The 15,000-nt window shown below is 32.8% G+C and overlaps 1 protein-coding gene across 1 annotated transcript in view; it reads left to right on the top strand.

Annotated features, from left to right (window-relative positions):
• Positions 1–15,000, top strand: part of LOC137634830 (cGMP-specific 3',5'-cyclic phosphodiesterase-like) — a 362,765-nt gene that overhangs the window by 163,060 nt on the left and 184,705 nt on the right.

Genomic DNA, 15,000 nt, shown 5'->3' with positions numbered 1-15,000 from the left:
TAAATAAATAAAAAGCAAAATGGATTAACTTAGTGTTTCTTAAAATAAAAATGTTGGAGATAATTTGTATTTTTCCTAGCATACAAACCAGGAGCTATTTATAGCGAAGGGTTTATATTTATGCCGGAACAAATATAAAATAGTTGTCAGGGAATTTTCATGAGTCCTACAAACTTCAATAATACATCGTCGGTGTATAAGTCTATGAGGATTTAACATGCATGCATATTTATGTTCTCGTTATTGATAGCTACTATGCTACTCCTTTAACAAGAATTCCTCCAGTTCTTAGAATTACTTTTCCTGTACCTTAAATATATCATGTCCACTCCTTCGCATGCATACTTTTGTTCGTCCAGTCCCAAGGTAATAGATACGTAAATACACAACTATCTCTTTTCCTCCTCCCTCCAAATTCACAACCAAATAATCTCTCTCTCTCTCTCTCTCTCTCTCTCTCTCTCTCTCTCTCTCTCTCTCTCTCTCTCTCATCATAATTTTTTCCCGTCCATAACCAATTTCCTGTTTATACTGTGGGTTATATACGTCAACATAAAAACATGACAAATTGGAGGGTTATGTATCAGTTGCCGTAATATTCATGAGGAAAATGGTCGAAGAAAAAGGCATAAAAATCCTGGGTGAACTGTTATATTCTCGTAGAACGTTGCCATAGCTCAAAAATTCAACATTAATATAAAACCAAAATTATATTATGATAACGGAAATAATTTTCAAAAGCTGAACTAACTCAAAGAAACTGACTACTTATCACCTTGTTTAATCATATAAATGTTTTTACCGTCATACTGGTTGACACCTGAGAACAGCATAAATCATGATTGGGTCTCCCTTACGGCTCTAGTTTGGTTCCCTTGCAAGTAGGAAAGACATGGGGGCCACTTTTAGTTATTTAAACAAACATGGAAGATGAGAATATGAATCGTGAATAAGACCGCTGGCTCTTGTCTTCGCCCCAACACGTTTCCAGACAAAGCAGCTTGAAGCAAACAGATATTGCAAGTTTGAAATGGCGAACGAAACAAGATCATTCTCAGGAATGCTGTTGTCCCAAGGATTATTTCCCCGCCCAATGTCGGACCTCTTTTGTTCATTAAACAGGAAGGGGTTAACTCAAATCCCTTCGGATTAGGGTCAATGGTACGTTGGTATGGGAGTCTTGGTCACTCGGTTTCTGCGACGTTCAAGCATCCGAACGTAGTTTAACAGTAAAGGGGTTTAAATAAAGGCACCAAAAGACATCATTAGAATAAGCCAATACTTAAGCACCTTCAACAATGAATTTGAGTAAATAATCATTCATATATATAAATACATACATATATATATATATATATATATATATATATATATATATATATATATATATATATATATATATACATATACATAATAATATTCTACATTAATCGGTTTTCCATCGTAGTGGATGGTTTAAGAATAGTGAGAGCAACGTAAATCACTGCTACAATTTTCTTCGACAACCGAGTCATAAATGAATCCCCTGTACAGTAAGACTTTTGCATATATAATTCGCTTAATATAGTAACGCAGAAAAATCCTCAGCAGTACGTCGATCCCACTTACCCGCAATTAATACCCCGTGCAGCAAGGCTTTTACAGACACAATTCGCTTCATAAACCTACACTGACGGTTTATCAGCGTTGTGTCGATCCCGCTTTCTCGCAATGTACTATTCACCAATATATTGCAGGCACTCTAGCGTTTCGCGGATATAAAGGCCCCTCGTTTCCAATACGTCTTCCACACCATCTGTCAGCAGCTTTGATTTTTTTTTATTCACCTTCAACTACCTCTTTAACGGTGCTAATTCAATCATCCTTCCTTGGCTTCTAAATACAACGTAAGTATCTTGTCAATCTTTTGCACCGAACCTGCTTCCTTCCTTACTTCTCTTGTTCTGCAATTCATCTCTTTTCTAAGCATGCCATCAATCATTTACTTTCAATATACATGCAATATTTAACCACTATCATTCTTCTACTATTCATAAACATTTCTAACATCTTCCTCATTTGTATTTACTCTCATTACCTTATTCTCGCTTACATTTACTGATTATTAGTAACAAGTACAGACTTAAATCCTTCGAGTTAATAAACACCTAGAAGGCCTCTCTAACAGCACCACCCAAATAGATCCTTGTATGTCCCACGGAGATAATGCACAATGGCATACCTCTCAGGGAATGATTAAGTTTCGCAGATGGATAACCGAGGTAATACTTCCCTAAAAATGATGGATCTATCCAATCTAGGAAATTTTTAGGCGCCCCTATCAATCACTACGAGGAATGTGACAAGGAAGATCAAAGGCAAAGCAGCCTGGGAGAAGGATGGGGGAGGACGACTGCCTTCTAATGAAATTCACCTTTGATGAATAATGGGGCAACGCAAATTCCTGTTACGGACATCATGGCTGGAAAATCGGGAAGCCGACGCACTCACCATTATGCTATCCTCTTAAAAGTGAAGGCGCTCCTAGCAGGAAACAATTAATTTTAAGATTTAATAAAAAAAAAAATCCATTATTCATAGAACCAATGAGAGTTTATTTAATAAACTTCGATGTTTTACAGAGATGAATGACGAAACCGGAACATGAAGGCGTCCAAAGCTAAGAATCTGAATCTTGAAAAGAAAAAGAAAAATTAAATGCACATACGACAATAAGTCTTGCTAAAGGGATTATGTGTATGACTTTTTAAGTTAGCATTATATCCTCGTAAGCTTACAACCACATAAGCCATCGGTAGGCTATATATCAAATCGTTTCACAGCTTTTTATAGACTTACAGGAGAATTCAGATGAGGAAGTCAGTGCGTTTTCAACTCATGAGAAAACGATTACAGAAAGTTTGGAAGCGGAGAAATACACACTAACCCAAGATGCGCAAATAAAGTGTGTTTCTTACTAATGTAAACCAGACGAAAAATGACCAACGCAAAAATTGTCTAATTCACAATCAACACTGATTGACAAAATAAACCTAATAATTCGGCTTCTTTGTCAAAGTATTTCTCATAAATTTTTGTTAACATCTGGAGAAGCACAATATTCAAAGAATGGGCCATTTAACTAAAATGCCTAAATTGGAGGGCGTTTTTTAAGATTAAAGCTTTATAAGTAATAATTAGTATCCTGGCAGCACCTAGGGTGGAAGGAAAACTTGAAGAATTTTGAAAAACAGAATTTTATAATCACCCCCAAAACTTTATTCACCATTGAAGTTTATCACATAGATAATGGAATTTCAGATGAATACCTTAGTTGCTTGTCAGCAATAATGGCTTTCATTTATATGTACTTATGTATTTTATATATATATATAATATATATATATATATATATAAAGAGAGAGAGAGAGAGAGAGAGAGAGAGAGAGAGAGAGAGAGAGAGAGAAGAGAGAGAGAGAGAGAGAGAGAGAGAGAGAGAGAGAATGTTCCTAAACTCAAAAGCATACTTTTCACCTCTTCTACGATACTCTTTTTCAGTTCCAGTTTTCCTAATATTAAAATCAGATGGTCGACCTTATCTTTAAGGCTACTGTCAGTCTGTCTGTTCAAAATGAAATTATAAAAATATTGCACCAAAAAAAAAAAAAAAAATGTACCATCGTAGCGCTCTCTTCGATGAAAATAAAAAATAAGAGCAGAAATTCACCGAGTATATTTCAAAGAGCACTTTTTCGAGAATCGCAATCTGATAATAGAAAATATTTACACGTTATTTCAGCAACAAAATAGGAAACTCTGCGAATGGAATTCCTCGTCTAGGAGCTCCCATTTTTTAAATGAATTAAAATTAAAAAATCACGTTATTGACATTTTCTCCCTTAAAAATGTGTACACACATATATATATATATATATATATATATATATATATATATATATATATATATATGTATGTATATATATAAAACAACTTTTACCCTAGTAGGTAGTACGTTGGCCAAGGAACCAGCTACCCGTTGAGATACTACCAGTGGAGTTATTGGATCATTTGACTAGTCAGACAGCACGACATTGGATCCCTCTCTCTCGTTACGGCTCATTTTTCCTTTGCCTAAATATACACCGAATAGTCTGGCCTATTCTTTACACATTTTCCTCTTTCCTCACACACCTGACAAAGCTGAGATTACCAAACAATTCTTCTTCGCTCAAGTGGTTAACTACGGCAATGTAACTGTTCTGTAGATATTTTTCTCATGGTAAGGACTAAAGCAGTGGTAAGCAGCTCTTCTAGGAGAAAGGCACTCTAAAATCTAACCATTGTTCTCTAGACTTCTGTAGTGCCATAGCCTCTGTACTATTGTCTTCCAATGTTTTCATTTACAGTTCAATTGCTTGAGAGTACACTCGGGCACACTATTCTAGCTTCTTTCTCTTCCTCTTATTTTTTTTTTTTTAGTTTATGTATGAAAGATCTAATCTAATGATGTTACTGTTTTTAAAATATTTTATTTCGATTGTTCATTATTCTTTTGTAGTTTATTTATTTCCTTTGTCCTTTCCTCACTGGTTATTTTTCCTTGATGTAGATCTTAGGCTTATAGCATCCTGTCTTTCCAACTATGATTGCTGCTTAGCTTATAGTAATAACAATAAAGATTATAATAATAATAATAATAATAATAATAATAATAATATGCAAAAATGTCCAAGGGGATGTTAAATATGGCTTAAAATCTGAGTACAATTACATTTTCCTTGGGAAGAAGGATAATAACTAGTACAAAGGACGCAAATTAGGTTGCCTTTTGTCAAACAAAAGAATGAAATATTTCTATTTTAATTAAGAGCGGTTTCTGAATAGGTTTGAGACCAAAAGATAAAAAAAAAATACTATGTGATGAAAATAAAATATAACACTTTCAGTACATAAATTACCAGATTCGGTAGGTATTCATGGTTCCATAAAATGGAGATGAAAATAAACCAGTTCGAAGATCCTCAAAAATGCTGTGGTCAACGAATAAGACGAAATAGAAGTAGGATTAAGCCTGAGAACCCTTCTGAACACACGAATTCGACTGGGTTTTCCCTGAGCCGATTTCCCAATATCATTGGCCGACCGCTGAAGCGGACGGACATCTAGAATGAGGAACTGATTGACAAGAGGTCAATCTAAATTCACTCACGATTTCACCCGTTTCGAGGAAAAGGAAAAGTTAAACCCGAAATAATAAACCAAAGAGGAAAGTACTGGTCACAGAAAGATAAAAACCTTACGGAAGAAAATAAATCTAAAAAGTTACATTTTAATAAGGAAAATGTTTGCTAAAAATAAATGTCGGCGGCGCTTCTCTGGTACTAAGCTGGGTTCCTGAAAGCAAAGGAAATGGCACGCAATTTAAGAGGTGACATTTATACTCTCATAAAGACGAATGGAAAGGGAACGGAAGAAGACAGAACGAAAAAGATACACATTAAAGGCGTGTTACTAGGGCCAACAGAACCATCTACTGTAGGATTTCCAAAGCTATAGCAAAGCACGCCAGACAATGGGGTTTGCACCTTTTGCGGCTGAAATACTTGGTGTTTTGACCTTTCAATTTGATATGGAAAATTATGATGACAGGAAGGTTAACTCTAAGGTTATGTTTCTGTGCTGGTAATGAAATTTACAATAAACCTTAGCGATCGGTAATAGATCACAATAACGGCAGAGGAATATACGTACATATACCAGTATGAAAAATTAAATTCCTTCTGGATTGTATATTTGGTAGACACAAAAATAACTGCTTTATATGCAGGGCTTAGCACTGAAAAGGTATGTAACAATCATAATCAATAAATGATTAATTGTTAACATGCAATTCGATAAAAGATGAATAAAAAATTAAAAAAATAGTCGGGTAAATAAAGCCGGCAATGGCATAATATGGAGGACCATACCTTAGCAACGATAAGGAAAAAAATAGAGTTCTGAAAATTGACGATTATTAGGACACCTGAACAATAATCAAATACATAAAAGGAAGAGAGCCTGAATAAAATTAACTTAATATTATCGTGATTGTCATCCGTGTCTCTGAGAGATGGTGAAAACTAAAAACAACTTTGTTCTGAAACTATAAATAAAACAATAACAGGTGCGGTTAGGAAAACTATTAATAAATTCCCATTACAATTAAGAAAATAATGATACAAAAATTCTGCACTTTTGCATAGCACGTGAATCTGCCCTTTTCATTTGAACATCCATGAATTTTTGCAAAACTAATTGGACTTTCAATAATCTCCATCAAATTGGACACAATTCTACAAAGCTTATAAGCTTTGTCAAGGTTCTTTTTTTTTTTCATTTTTGTTTGAAGCAACCTTATAATCTGACTTCATTAAAGCTGAAGTCTACCCAGCACAAAAAAAAAAAAAAAAAAAATGCAAATAAGTTTTATACATAAGGCTTACGTACCCTTACCATCAAACAGAAAGCAACATAGAATCGGACTACATATCGTTATAGCACAAATAAACATAAACCAATACTTGTTACGTCTGATTACATAGGATATTCTCAACATACGTTGACTTATTTGTCTGACATTTGACCATTACGCAAAATCTGTAGCAAACAAATTCAATAAACCTAGTAAATCAGAGTAATTTTGCTAAGGTTACTGGCAACACTAAAGCTCAAAATATACAAAAAGTGATTAATATCTAAATTTACCAAGGAATGTGGTGTATTTTAAATCAAATACTTTATTGAAGGTGCACAACCTTCATTCATAAACCAACAAGATGCATGACCATAAAATAACAACACTGGCTGAAATAATTGTAAAATTAAATATAACTTCAAGTTCAGAAAAATAAACCTATGTTAGAGGCTTTTTACAATGTGATTTAACTTTAAAAGTTAAATTCTAGCCTCTACACTTCAAAAATTATTTCAACATTAACAAAACGTTATAGTGCCTTCAAATAGATTTACTGTACCAGCATTACCATATGACCGAGTTTGATATATATATATATATATATATAATATATATATATATATATATATATATATATATATATATATATATATATATATATATACACACACACACACGAATATACTGGTTTAAAATGGTACGATTATGATCTTCAAAACTTTATTCATATTGCTCTGTTGGATGAATATTGTATTTCCCCCATTTTTTCATATAAGACAGCTAGATAGATAGATACACAGAACCAATGCCTTTATAAAGAGTTTAGGAGCAAACGTTGAATGCAGACAGGAGAGAGACTGAAGCGGTGAGTTGAATTATTCAGCGAATATAGCATTAACTTGAATTTTAAAATTCTCTTAAAACTACAACCACTGTCAAATTCAAATCCCTATAAACTTCTGGCTTGCGTAACTTTTGCAATTTTCAATACATTACTCTCATCCTCAAATAATGAAGTCAACGTAAAGATGCAGTATAAGATTCATGGGGTAAATGAAGGCAGAGCACGACTTAAATTTCTCTTTAAACAATTCTAAAATAATAATAGTAACGTACAGTCGTTTATAAAGCTATCGCAAAAAGCAATATCCTTCTTTATGTAAGCTGCAAAAGAGCTTAGATTGGTATGAAAATGAATATCACCCACATGTTTTAAGCTTTATTTTACTTCGTAAAGTTTAATAAGACCATAATGAAAACTTGTTAAAAGTGAATCCTGAACTGGAGTGTTCATGAACATTCTTTTTTGAAATAGTTGAAAAAAAAAGTAATTTTGATGCTTTTACTACAAGACACCTTTGGTAAGAAATGTGCCGTTAAACTTGCTAAGAGCAAAGGAAATAAAATCAAGACAGTCAAAACATTAATGATGTATAAAGAGCAAAAGTTAAAAGTCTCTTGAGAATATAATGTTTTTAATCTTTCAAACAGCACGGTAAGATATTTTCAACTAAAAATTCCGTCTTTATGAACGTTATAAAAAATATTCTTTCAGAAAGAATTAAACGTTATGTGCTTCTTTTATCATTTAAAAAGTGAAACTATCTTAGCTAATCTCAAATTTAAGAATGCATAAGTCAGCTTTCCTATCATTCAGCATACTATATATACAAATTTGTACACATTATGTATATGTCTTTATGTATGCGTGTGTTTAAACGGTATAAACTTACACTATACTCGAACACATCACAAAAAAAAAAGGAATTGAAAATTGAGTTCATGTAATAAAATACTAACTCGTGTAGGAATAATACTATTTATAAATCGTTAATAACAGTAACAGATAAAAAAGTAACAACCAATATAAAAAACAACATCACAGGTTAAACAATGAATAGATAGTATCATCCAATCTGCATACGAAAAATGCATAACTGACAATAGATTTGAATATTAATGGAAACACAATGAACTGATACCGTTAGCCTAAATTTTTTTATTTACAGAAAATTAACATGTTTCTTAATCAAAGCAAAGAACTGCCTTCTACGGTACAACATGATTGTAGAAAGATGAAAAAAACTACCTTTCTAAGTGAAAAATAAATTGCATTTTTCATATATCAAATCACAGTAATCCCTCCATTCAAAGGCGCAATTCTATAGAAGTTTCATCCTCTCTTCTTTCCACCGATTCCGTCAGAAAGCCTAAAATTGAAGGCAGTTTCAATTACCATCGCTGGGCTATACGATAGGAGGAAAAAGTTTTAAAGAAAGTGTTTCATGATACCATTCAAGCATCGGTTACTCCAGAATTAACTGTCTCTGTAACTTCTATTTAAATAATAAGGTACTCCCATTTAATTCCCCAAGACCCTTAAATTACCCTTTAATCAAAATAAGAACCAATCAATCACATGTGTAATCTGCAGTAGATCCAAAACGTTGCGGACACATAGAAACAGCCGTCCTTGATTGTCCAAATTCAAGTGCATACAGAGAGAGAGAGAGAGAGAGAGAGAGAGAGAGAGAGAGAGAGAGAGAGAGAGAGAGAGAGAGAGGTAGGTTCATTCTACCTAACAGGGTAAGCTGTTCATAACTTTACTTGAAGGTGGCAGAGCAAAATGCCATTTTGATGTATAGTACATCAGAGTTCGCTTCTGGAAACGAACGAAGAGGGGCGCATGGGGACTGTGCCTTAAATCTAGTATGTCTTACTTGATCTAAGCTGTGAATTACGTACATACCTGTTAGTCGACAGGTACGAGTCATATCTATGATGGAGAAGTAAGAGCAGAAAAACGTGTTAATTTGTTTCGTCAAAATCTATAGCATCCAAACAAGACAGCATTGAAGGGTAATTCTCATCCCACCGGGCCAGAACGATTAATAAAACTTTAATGGACTCAAAATGGGCAGAGGGAAACACCATTCATAATGAGTAAAGGAGAAAGGAAAATGAAACTTAAAATGCCGTAATAGGGAAATAATACTTCCAAAAGGAAGAAAAGGTCAAATGAACCAAAAAATTAGTATCTAGGATTACTTCTCTTAAAATGAACGAAAACCGAGATACGTCGAATTTGTGATACATGCAGCGAGAAGAAAAATTCACCTATAATGAATGTCTTTAAACAATAACATTACATCAGTTCATAACTACAGTCATATAACAATAACTTAAATGCTTATCATCTTTTAATCTTCATTGTCCATTAATCATCGCATTAGATCCGCAAATGAGAACGTTTGTAGGAAGTTGGGTCACAATTCAAATCATAAAACATCATAACGTAACCAACCTGATTTGCCCTAAATCATATTTTTCATTATATATATTATGTTTTTTAATACTATACGACGTTAAGTGTCTATGTGAGCAAAAGATATCATAAAGACTGACTTCCCACTTCTTCCATAAAAGGGAAGGCCAGAATTTAAATTCAAGTACATACAAGCAACAGAACAATTTCGAATTACTTAGAAACGGTAACTGCAGTAAACATCAAATAACTTTTAATTAAAATTGTAGAAGTCCTTATATTACTCCCTCGGAATCTATGAGATAGGTTTTCCTCTCCGAATTTAAAAGCTAAAAATTATAACCATACAGAATAACCAAAGTACATTTGGCTCAATTTTCAAGTCATAATGGCGCTTTCAACCGTAATCAAAATTCTAATTGTTACTAGCGACAAAAATATCAGAGGCCACAGTCACTATACAACCAAAGATATGGGTATGCTCCGCATAATCATCTTGCAAGTTATTTTTCGTTCTCTCCCTATTCCTTCATTCTGAGAAACAGCTTAAATATTTGAGCAAATTCCTTCACACCCCATTCTTTGCAATTATTTGTAATACGATAAATATTGGCCCTTTACTGTAGTATTTCAAGTATACCTTCCCCCATCTCATCTATCAATTGTTATGCACTAGCTTAATCAATAAGATGTTGTAACTTAGCAAGTAATAATAATAATAATAATAATAATAATAATAATAATAATAATAATAATAATTACAACAAAGACAGTTTTATATTAAACAAGTTCGACTTCCTGAAATGATGGGCGCGAACATTTCCCTTTCCTTGCTTTCGAAATAAACATCCATAATATTACATTATTGGATTAATCCTATTACATTCCATTGTGGTTGTATATTCACACTAACAACTATTGGCGGCACACATTCTAAAAATAATTTCAGTGTAACAAAAGTGATATGTAAATACTTTCTTAATCCTCCGACGTCCACGGGATACATAAGGCCTCAATGAATTCACGCCTTATGGCTCTTTCCTGTGCTATCTCTCTGAGCTCAACCCAATTCTTATATCTAACTTCTCATCGCATTGTCATCACCCAAGTTTCTCTTGGTTCAACACGTCCTCTCCTGCCCAGCGGCACTTTCAGCATAAGCAAAGATCTGTATGTACTCCGAGAAACAAATTAGAATAAAATAAATAAAAAAAAAAAAGATAAAGAACAGAAACAACATCCCCACGTGACTTAGTCATTCAAGACACCAGCCAGTAAGGAAGCTCTTTAATTTCTTACTTTGGTCTTCTCCAGTGTAGACATTATGTATGTAAGCATGTATGTGTATACATCATGCAAAATCGTATGAAAACATGGTTCACCGGTTGAGAGTTTTTCCGAAGGAATAAATAAATGATATCTTCTTATGTGAGAGTAACAACTGGACAGATAACATGAAAGGAACATTTTCCTTTATCCTAACTAAAAATGAAAAACTTCAAAGAGGAGAAATGAATATCTGAAGGGTTCGACCTGCTATGCCATTTTTACTGAGCGAATTGGTATTAGATTTATGAGAGAAAAAGCCTCGACGTTATTGAGATGAATGGTTTGGGAAGCTCGTTTTTAAGCACGATGATTTCGAAGAGAAAAATCACATAATATGAAGCATCCCTCTAATAAGAGTTTACTTCGGAGAAAAATGCTCTCAAGTAAAACGAAATACTACTTCAGAGGAATAACTTAAATCTTTAACATCTATTCACATATGCGAGCAAATTTATGCAACCATACATGCTAAAAACAGCAACAGATTAAATCTTCATTCAATAGTAAAAAAAAAAAAAAAAAACCCTGACGAATCACATCACTATTTATTTCAAATAAAAATAAGTATGGTAAACGCACATACACATATTATAAATATATATATATATATATATATATATATATATATATATATATATATAGAGAGAGAGAGAGAGAGAGAGAGAGAGAGAGAGAGAGAGAGAGAGAGAGAGAGAGAGATAATATATAATATATATATATATATATAAATATATATATATATATATATATATATATGTATATGTATATGTATATATATATATATATATATATATCTATATATATATACATATATATATATATATAATATATTACTCGCAAGCTACAAACACTGGTTGGAAAAGCAGAATGCTACAAGCCTAAGGGCTTTAAGAGAGAGAGAGAGAGAGAGGAGAGAGAGAGAGAGAGAGAGAGGAGAGGAGAGAGAGGAGAGAGAGAAGGAGGGAGACGAGAGAGAGAGAGAGGAGAGAGAAAATAAGGACTACCACATAAACTATATATAAACTAATTTATAAAAAATAATTAATATTTCAAGATCACTAACAACGTTAAAATAATTAAGTCCTAAGAAACTATAAACGAGACTTATATCAACCTGTTCAACAGAAAATTAGGAAGACCATTCCACAATCTGGTCACAGATGAAATAAAACTTCTAGAAAACCGTGTAGTGGTTGAAGCCTTATGATGGAGAAGGCATGGCTGTTATAATTAACTGCATAACTAGTACTATGTACAGGATATTACTGTCTGGGATGATCTGAATTATGAAAAATCTTATGTAACATACATTAAGAACAAATTAAAAGATGTTGCCCGAGATTAATATCAAGAACAGGGATATGAAAATTATCAAGCCATAAATTTCCATCCTACAAATTAAGATGAGTGTCACCAGGTGAAGACTAGTCAGGAAAACAATACTTGAAACAAGGTAGAACAAATTAATTTAAAAAAAATAAATCTAGGGATAGACTAATCATCTAAAATCTCAATAAGGCAATTTTTGTGCAACGGAATAAAACTGACCAAATATGTTTCTCATAAGTATTTTTGCAATTAAGAACCACATCTAGAATTTGAAATGAGTAATATAGTTAAAAAGACATCGTCAAAGCAAAGATCTGGATGTTGAAGGCCACTGTCCCCGACCTACTGTCAATGTTTTTTAAAATATCTTATTCTAATTGTTCATTACTTCTTATATCGTTTATTTATTTCCTTTTCTCACGGGCTATTTTTCCCTGTGTAGGAGCCCTTGGGCTTATAGCATCTTGCTTTTCCAACTAGGGTTGTAGCCTAGCAATTAATAATAATAATAATAATAATATAATAATAATAATAATAATAATGATAACAAAAATAATGATAATAATAATAATAATAATATAATAATATATAATGTATATATATACATATATATACATATATATATACACACATATACATATATATATATATGGGATTCCAAAAGCATATTATATGTAAATTCACTACAGTTTTGACCTAAACAGAAATCAAATAATTCATTTGGATAATGTGGAAGACCTTTCCAATCACACCATGGCATAGCCATGCACGCTACAAAAGCCGAAGCCATACTTGTGGGTAAAAACGAGAGGGTGGCAAATATTGCTTTAGATTTACAACACTGCTGTCACAAAATGTGTGAAAATTAAAAGCAAACAAGAGATGTCTATGAAACTAGGCTTTCTATTTCTCATAGTATACGTATACATTGCATGAGTGAGCGAAAACAAACATGCGTATTTGTGTTTGTATATATGCATAAAAGCAAAAATGGTCCCGGCTATTTACACAAATGATAAAACATTGAACGCGTAAAACCACAAAATTTAATTCATATAAACAAATGAAAGTTAGAACAAACAAGGACAAAAATCACAAACGAAGCCTTAAAATAATTTAAAAAAATAATAATAAATATAACTTATACCTATAATCAATACATTATGTGTACAGTACATAAAGAGACACTACGGATAATTTGCCACATTTGTAGAGGTAACCCTACTCACCAGATCAATGGGAGGAAGTTTTATACACCCTACCTGAAATGAAAATAAAACCAGATTATTATGCACGATTCATCAATAAAATAAAATATTAAATGTAAGATTAAATTTCGGTATGAATGCAGTCAAGCTAATTAAATCCATACATTTACAGACATATTAGTATCATCTACCACATACGATAATATAAATAAAGCAATAAAAACTCAATGCTAATCTACAAAAATTAATTAAAAACAAAAAGGACTTAGGAACTTCTTTTATGATGAATAGACTCTGAGACCAACCGATTCAAAAGAAAAGATGCAATGAAGACAATTACCAGTGAATCTAATATTCTATGCATTAAACTAAACGACAAAAATGCGGCAATGTGTAGATTTGCATATATGAATTTAGGCTATATAGCCTGGCGCTGAGGACTGTGGGGACCTTCATTGCCCAAGTACATCTGGGAGAAAATCCTGAAGTTGCATTATACAAGAACGTTTGGCTGTTGCACAGCAACATGAAAAAAAAGAAAGCAGGAAACCAATCCTTTCGTTATGCCTGCTGTGCATTGCTTCAAGTGCACTGACCGCACTACCGCCCTTAGGGAAAAGTGTCTGCTTAAGCGGGAGTCTTAAACAAAATTAATTAGGGAGTAAGAGGAGATTAGCAGTTCTTTTGCTGTATAAGAACCATAATATAACTCTTTTATATATTCATATAACCAACATCGGATACCCCCAACATCTTTCATTAACTATACTGAAGAGTAGATATCACTAAAGGCGAATTGTTATCGTTTTACAAGCATATTATATTTAAAACAAAGCGCATAGAAGTCATTCAATACCGAATTATTGGAAACCTATACGTGTGTGTGTGGGACACCAAGTAGTTTTAATAGGTTTTAACATTTCTTCGCTTTAAAGATATTTACGCTTGGTATAGTAACACGATGATGGTGGAAATATTTATGTATGTGTGAAATATTTATGTATGTGTATAATGTATATATATACACACACACACACACATATATATATATATATATATTATATATATATATATATATATGCCAGAGAGAGAGAGAGAGAGAGGAGAGAGAGAGAGAGAGAGAGAGAGAGAGAGAGAGAGAGAGAGGATTTCTGACATTTACAACATCAACCATTAAAGCAAGACTAAGATCGGTAGATGAACCTTTTTATGCCACCATTTACCCGGTAAAGTTGTATGTAATAGGATAACATTTCATATATATATTTTTGTAAATAATTCACATCTTCATTATTGATTGCTCCCATCCTCTTTATTTAAAACTTCATTTATGAACGATTGCTTATATATTTAACTATCAAGTCACCTGAATATGAACGTCTATTTTTTCAATAACGTCAGCAGTTTATATGATTAACTTTTATTCGATATGG

This window comes from Palaemon carinicauda, chromosome 45 (assembly GCF_036898095.1).
Source record: "Palaemon carinicauda isolate YSFRI2023 chromosome 45, ASM3689809v2, whole genome shotgun sequence".
Lineage (NCBI taxonomy): Eukaryota > Metazoa > Arthropoda > Malacostraca > Decapoda > Palaemonidae > Palaemon > Palaemon carinicauda.
Note: the sequence above shows the minus strand (reverse complement) of the source record. Positions and strands in the feature narration are given on the sequence as shown.